We start from the raw sequence: 6,783 nt of genomic DNA, 5'->3' as shown, positions 1-6,783 counted from the left end.
CAAATGTCACCGTACCCGCAGGTGCAGGGGGACCTGTACTTCACCCCAGGGGGGGTGGCTTTGCCCCCCCGGGTGTACGATCGCTCCCAGTGACCTTTTTTTAACCCCCTCCAGCTCTGATTGGAGCTAGCGTCCTTGTGACGCTAGCTCTCCAATCAGACCTGGAGGGGCGGAGTAAAATAGCTCTGTCCTCGTTCTCCAGACTCATCCTGTTGCTGGAAGCTGGAGAACGAGGACCCCCCCCTCATAGCTCCTGCCGATCGCCGCCGATTTCCGCCGCTGCCGCTCCTCTTGCCGCGTGTGCCGCCGCCGCTTGTGCTCCTGCCGCCGCTGCCGCCTGTGCTCCTGCTGCCGCCGCCAGGTACTCCCCTCTCTGCCATCCACCTCTGCGCTCTGCCCCCCTGATCACCCTCCCCCCCGATCTTAACCCCTGCCCCCCTTTTCAACCCCTCCTGCTGCTGCTGCCAGCTCCATCATCCCAGCTCCTGACAACCCCCGCCTGCCCCCTGGTGATCACCCCCTGCCCCCCTGATCACCCCCCCGCCCCCTGATCACCCCCCCACCCCCTGATCACCCCCCCGCCCCCCTGATCACCCCCTGCTGCTGCCGCAGATTTCATCTGCTCCTGCTGCATTGCCTCAGCCCCCCCGTGCCTGACAGCCCCCTCCTGCCCCTCGGTGTTCACCCCCTGCCCCCTGATCACCCCCTGCCCCCCTAATCACCCCCGATCACCCCCTGCTGCTGCCGCTGAGTCCATCTGCTGTTGCATCGCTTCTGCCCCCCCGCACCTGACAGCCCCCTCCTATCCCCCAGTGATCACCCCTTGCCCCCCTCATCACCCCCTGCCCCCCTAATCACCCCCTGCCCCCCTAATCACCCCCTGCACCCCTGATCACCCCCTGCCCCCCTGATCACCCCCCGTCCCCCTGATCACCTCTGCTGCTGCCGCTGATTCCTTTTGCTGCTGCTACTGCATCGCCTCTGCCCCCCGCGCCTGACAGCCCCCTCCTGCCCCCCCTGATCACCCCCTACCCCCCTGATCACCCCCTGATCACCCCCCGTCCCCCTGATCACCCCCCGTCCCCCTGATCACCCCCCGTCCCCCTGATCACCCCCCGCTGCTGCCGCAGATTCCATCTGCTGCTGCTACTGCATCGCCTCTGCCCCCCCACGCCTGACAGCCCCCTCCTGTCCCCCGGTGTTCACCCACTTCCCCCCTGATCACCCCCTGCCCCCCTGATCACCCCCCTGCTGCTGCTGCCGCCGATTCCATCTGCTGCTGCATCGCCTCTGCCCCCCGCGCGCCTGACAGCCCCCTCGCGCCTGACAGCCCCCGCGCCTGGCAGCCCCCTCCTGCAGTGGAAAGTTTCACCAAGCACTCGCACATACACACACGCACACTATAATAAAGTTTTTTTTAACACACACCACACACACAATGTCCCGCTCATCCCAGTCCCAGTCACAAAGGCTGTACTCAGCTGAGGAGGCATATTCCTTTCTTGCCTCCGACGCTGATAGTGAGGGTGAGGACCCTACTTTTCTGTATTCCTCCCCCTCTTCCTCCTCCAGTGACACGGACTCGCCACCCACAAGATGTCGCAGGACGAGAAATCGCCCGGAGCCCAGGAGAGGAGAGCCGGAGCCCAGAAGAGGAGAGCCGGAGCCCAGCGGAGGAGAGCCGGAGCCCAGGGGAGAAGACACACAGCCAAGGGTGAGTATCCCTCAACCTAGTGCTAGTCACGCCCAACCTAGCACTAGTGCCCCCACCTGGACCCCCGTCCCTGAAAATTTTGCTCCACGGATTCCTGATTTCATTCCCCAATCAGGAATCCAATTTGAGACTGCCAACCTCAGGGAAATAGACTTTTTCAAAGTCTTTTTTTCGGAGTCAATTGTCAGTCTCATGGTGGAGCAAACAAACTTATATGCCCTGCAATTTTTTGCCCAAAACCCAAGTTCATCATTTACTACTTGGAATCCCGTTGACTCCGTAGAAATGATGAAATATTGGGGACTGGTCCTTCACATGGGGATTGTGAAGAAACCAGAAATTCGCCAATACTGGAGTACTGATATTTTATATCAAACTCCAATATATGGCATGGTTATGAATCGCAAACGTTTTGAGGCGATTCATAAATTTCTACATTTTAGGGACAACACTGACATCCTTCCCCGCGGTGACCCGAATTTTGATAGACTGTTCAAAATTCGGCCGGTCATCGAACACTTCAGCAACAAGTTTGCTGAAGTGTACATTCCCCAAAGAGAAATTTGTGTGGATGAATCCCTCGTCCACTTCAAAGGGCGGCTTCAGTTCCGTCAGTACCTGCCAAGCAAAAGGGCGAGGTACGGGATAAAGCTCTACAAGATCTGTGAGAGTACCTCAGGGTACACTCACAGCTTTAGAGTTTATCAAGGAAAGGACAGCAGTATCCAGCCCCCAGAATGTCCACCCGCTCTGGGGGTGAGTGGGAAAATAGTGTGGGATTTGGTTCACCCACTGCTTGATAAAGGTTACCATCTGTACGTTGATAACTTTTATACAAGCATCCCACTCTTTCAATCCCTCTCTGCCAGAGCTACCGTCGCTTGCGGTACTGTGCGCAGAAACAAGAGGGGTCTCCCTTTGTCGCTAATTGAGCAGGTTCTCCCAAAGGGTGAGAGCCGGGCCCAATGTAGCGGCAACATGCTTGCGGTCAAGTTCAAAGACAAAAGGGACGTCTTTTTCTTGACCACAATCCATGGTCCCGGCACCACGGCCACCACCGTTCGAGGTACCCCAGCACAGGTCCACAAACCGGACTGTGCCCTGGGGTACAACAAACACATGGGGGGAGTTGATCTTTCTGATCAAGTCCTCCAGCCCTATAGTGCCATGCGGAAGACGAATGTGTGGTATAAAAAACTGGCTGTGCACATCGTACAAATGGCACTGTATAATGCATACGTGCTATCACGATGTGCAGGTCAGACCAACAACACCTTCCTTCAGTTCCAGGAGGCGGTGATAAAGGCCCTGATTGGAGGCGTGGAAGGAGCGGGCCCCAGCACCCCTGGAACTCAAGGATCCCGTATGGTACCAGGGCAACATTTTCCCTGTGAGGGGAGAGCAAAAAAAAGGTGTCGGGTGTGCTATAAAAGGGGGATAAGAAGGGAATCTCATTTCCAATGTGAAACGTGTCCCGACAAACCGGCACTGTGTTTGAATGAATGCTTCAGAATTCATCACACGTCCGTGGACTAGCCACATCCTGATATTCCACTACAGAACTCACCTACACCAGGCTGATATACACAACACCACACACACACCCCAACCTGACGTACAGTACACCACACCCCAACCTGACATACACTACACCACACACACCAACCTGACGTAGTGTGTCAGGTTGGTGTGTGCGGCGTAGTGTACATCAGGTTGGTGCGTGGTGTGGTATAATGTACGTCAGGTTGGTGTGTGTGTGTGGTGTACACTACACCACACACCCCAACCTGACGTACAGTACACCACACCCCAACCTGACATACACTACACCACACACACCAACCTGACGTAGTGTGTCAGGTTGGTGTGTGCGGCGTAGTGTACATCAGGTTGGTGTGTGGTGTGGTATAATGTACGTCAGGTTGGTGTGTGTGTGTGGTGTACACTACACCACACACCCCAACCTGACGTACAGTACACCACACCCCAACCTGACATACACTACACCACACAGACCAACCTGACGTAGTGTGTCAGGTTGGTGTGTGCGGCGTAGTGTACATCAGGTTGGTGCGTGGTGTGGTATAATGTACGTCAGGTTGGTGTGTGTGTGTGGTGTACACTACACCACACACCCCAACCTGACGTACAGTACACCACACCCCAACCTGACATACACTACACCACACACACCAACCTGACGTAGTGTGTCAGGTTGGTGTGTGCGGCGTAGTGTACATCAGGTTGGTGTGTGGTGTGGTATAATGTACGTCAGGTTGGTGTGTGTGTGTGGTGTACACTACACCACACACCCCAACCTGACGTACACTACACCACACCCCAACCTGACATACACTACACCACACACACCAACCTGACATAGTGTGTCAGGTTGGTGTGTATGGCGTAGTGTACGTCAGGTTGGTGTGTAGTGTGGTATAGTGTACATCAGGTTGGTGTGTGTGTGTGGTGAATACTACACCACACACACCAACCTGACATACACTACATACCTTCCATACACAACATGGTGTCCGCTAACGATTGGAGCTAATTTTTCATTCAAAAAGTCAAATGGCGCTCCTTCCCTTCCGAGCCTTGCCGTGCGCCCAAACAGTGGTTTACCCCCACATGTGATGTATCGGTGTACTCAGGAGATATTGCCCAATAAATTTTAGCATCCATTTTACCCTGATGCCCATGTGAAAATGAAAAAAATTGAGGCAAAAATAAAAATTTTGTGAAAAAAAAGTACTTTTTTCATTTTGATGGATCAATTTGTGAAGCACCTGGGGGTTCAAAGTGCTCAATATGCATCTAGGTAAGTTCCTTGGGTGGTCTAGTTTCCAAAATGGGGTCACATGTGGGGGAGCTCCAATGTTTAGGCACACAGGGGCTCTCCAAACGCGACATGGTGTCCGCTAAAGATTGGAGCTAATTTTTCATTCAAAAAGTCAAATGGCGCTCCTTCCCTTCCGAGCCTTGCCGTGTGCCCAAACAGTGGTTTACCCCCACATGTGATGTATCGGTGTACTCAGGAGATATTGCCCAATAAATTTTAGCATCAATTTTACCCTGATGCCCATGTGAAAATGAAAAAAATTGAGGCAAAAATAAAAATTTTGTGAAAAAAAAGTACTTTTTCATTTTGATGGATCAATTTGTGAAGCACCTGGGGGTTCAAAGTGCTCAATATGCATCTAGATAAGTTCCTTGGGTGGTCTAGTTTCCAAAATGGGGTCACATGTGGGGGAGCTCCAATGTTTAGGCACACAGGGGCTCTCCAAACGCGACATGGTGTCCGCTAAAGATTGGAGCTAATTTTTCATTCAAAAAGTCAAATGGCGCTCCTTCCCTTCCGAGCCTTCCCGTGTGCCCAAACAGTGGTTTACCCCCACATGTGATGTATCGGTGTACTCAGGAGATATTGCCCAATAAATTTTAGCATCAATTTTACCCTGATGCCCATGTGAAAATGAAAAAAATTGAGGCAAAAATAAAAATTTTGTGAAAAAAAAGTACTTTTTCATTTTGATGGATCAATTTGTGAAGCACCTGGGGGTTCAAAGTGCTCAATATGCATCTAGATAAGTTCCTTGGGTGGTCTAGTTTCCAAAATGGGGTCACATGTGGGGGAGCTCCAATGTTTAGGCACACAGGGGCTCTCCAAACGCGACATGGTGTCCGCTAAAGATTGGAGCTAATTTTTCATTCAAAAAGTCAAATGGCGCTCCTTCCCTTCCGAGCCTTGCCGTGCGCCCAAACAGTGGTTTACCCCCACATGTGATGTATCGGTGTACTCAGGAGATATTGCCCAATAAATTTTAGCATCCATTTTACCCTGATGCCCATGTGAAAATGAAAAAAATTGAGGCAAAAATAAAAATTTTGTGAAAAAAAAGTACTTTTTCATTTTGATGGATCAATTTGTGAAGCACCTGGGGGTTCAAAGTGCTCAATATGCATCTAGGTAAGTTCCTTGGGTGGTCTAGTTTCCAAAATGGGGTCACATGTGGGGGAGCTCCAATGTTTAGGCACACAGGGGCTCTCCAAACGCGACATGGTGTCCGCTAAAGATTGGAGCTAATTTTTCATTCAAAAAGTCAAATGGCGCTCCTTCCCTTCCGAGCCTTGCCGTGTGCCCAAACAGTGGTTTATCCCCACATGTGATGTATCGGTGTACTCAGGAGATATTGCCCAATAAATTTTAGCATCAATTTTACCCTGATGCCCATGTGAAAATGAAAAAAATTGAGGCAAAAATAAAAATTTTGTGAAAAAAAAGTACTTTTTCATTTTGATGGATCAATTTGTGAAGCACCTGGGGGTTCAAAGTGCTCAATATGCATCTAGATAAGTTCCTTGGGTGGTCTAGTTTCCAAAATGGGGTCACATGTGGGGGAGCTCCAATGTTTAGGCACACAGGGGCTCTCCAAACGCGACATGGTGTCCGCTAAAGATTGGAGCTAATTTTTAATTCTAAAAGTGAAATGGCGCTCCTTCCCTTCCGAGCCTTGCCGTACGCCCAAACAGTGGTTTACCCCTACATGTGAGGTATCGGTGTACTCAGGAGAAATTTGCCCAACAAATTTTAGCATCCATTTTATCCTGGTGCCCATGTGAAAATGAAAAAAATTGAAGCAAAATAAAATTTTTGTGAAAAAAAAGTACTTTTTCATTTTTATGGATCAATTTGTGAAGCACCTGGGGGTTCAAAGTGCTCAATATGCATCTAGATAAATTCCTTGGGGGGTCTAGTTTCCAAAATGGGGTCATTTGTGGGTGGGCTCCAATCTTTAGGCACACAGGGGCTCTCCAAACACGACATGGTGTCTGTTAACGATTGGAGCTAATTTTTCATTCAAAAAGTCAAATGGCGCTCCTTCCCTTCCGAGCCCTGCCATGCGCCCAAACAGTGGTTCCCCCCCACATATGAGGTTTCAGCGTACTCAGGACAAATTGGACAACAACTGTTGGGGTCCAGTTTCTCCTTTTACCCTTGGGAAAATAAAAAAATTGTTGCTAAAAGATCATTTTTGTGACTAAAAAGTTAAATGTTCATTTTTTCC

The 6,783-nt window shown here is 50.7% G+C and overlaps 1 protein-coding gene across 1 annotated transcript in view; it reads left to right on the top strand.

Moving 5' to 3' along the window:
- Positions 1-6,783, top strand: part of ODAD1 (outer dynein arm docking complex subunit 1) — a 346,929-nt gene that overhangs the window by 43,507 nt on the left and 296,639 nt on the right. The gene's annotated exons all lie outside the window — the stretch shown is intronic.

Source organism: Ranitomeya variabilis, chromosome 4 (assembly GCF_051348905.1).
Source record: "Ranitomeya variabilis isolate aRanVar5 chromosome 4, aRanVar5.hap1, whole genome shotgun sequence".
In the NCBI taxonomy this organism is placed as follows: Eukaryota; Metazoa; Chordata; class Amphibia; order Anura; family Dendrobatidae; genus Ranitomeya; species Ranitomeya variabilis.
The sequence above is the reverse complement of the archived record's forward strand: the minus strand, read 5'-3'. Positions and strand labels throughout refer to the sequence as shown.